A 608-nucleotide genomic window follows, 5' to 3' on the forward strand; every position below is an offset into this window, starting at 1 on the left:
GTAGCCAAATGCTGATCAACTTTATGTAGGTATAGGAAAGGTGGGGCATGTGTTTATGCAAGCATATCAGACGCAAGTTACCTGTGTATATGAATGAACCAAAGCTGGTTTAACTGAAAAGAAACAGAGCAAGGTTATATGAGCAAACCAACTTTGAATGAGTTGTAAACCATAAAACGAGTTTGGGTCATTAGTAAATACATTCAGTAAACCAGTTTCGATTCAACTAAGGTTGAGTAGAGCAAAGGTGGGTCAAGTTGCATATATTCATTAGGCACAAGGTCAACTAAAGTTCCGTAGAGCTAAGCTGAGCTAGTTATATCTTTAAAAGAAATAAACAAAATAAAATTATATAGTTACCCTGTCCTATATGTAGCAATATAGAAAATGAATTAAACAGAAAACTTGGATCTTGTTTAAGGAGAAACCTTTCTAAATTTGAAAAAAAAATACTGTAATACAAAAAGCAAAATTAATACATTTACAACGAAACAAAGATCATCGACCAGTTGCTTACAGATGAGAATTTTGATACTCAAGATTATAATGCTTAAATTATCATTCTAATCAATGCATTCCATGCTACTATGGTGTTATTACTGTATTAA

This window comes from Penaeus monodon, chromosome 25 (assembly GCF_015228065.2).
Source record: "Penaeus monodon isolate SGIC_2016 chromosome 25, NSTDA_Pmon_1, whole genome shotgun sequence".
In the NCBI taxonomy this organism is placed as follows: Eukaryota; Metazoa; Arthropoda; class Malacostraca; order Decapoda; family Penaeidae; genus Penaeus; species Penaeus monodon.